We start from the raw sequence: 242 nt of genomic DNA, 5'->3' as shown, positions 1-242 counted from the left end.
CGGCCCTGCCCTGGCCCCAGGGGGGCCCACCACCCCGAGCCTCAGGAGCCAAACCTGCCCCCAAGACTGTGACACCTGAGACCGGGACCCTCCTCACGCCGACGAGGGGCACCTCCCAGGGGTGGGGTTCAAGACAGTCAGTCTCCAGTCAACTGGCTGGGCCCTGACACGCTGGCCAGGCTCAGCCTCGGAGCAGCTTTCTCACCAAGTGACCCCCGAAAGCAGACCCTCGAGCCCAGGCA

This window comes from Myotis brandtii, unplaced genomic scaffold (genome assembly GCF_000412655.1).
Source record: "Myotis brandtii unplaced genomic scaffold, ASM41265v1 scaffold532, whole genome shotgun sequence".
In the NCBI taxonomy this organism is placed as follows: Eukaryota; Metazoa; Chordata; class Mammalia; order Chiroptera; family Vespertilionidae; genus Myotis; species Myotis brandtii.
This window is presented reverse-complemented; position numbering follows the sequence as displayed.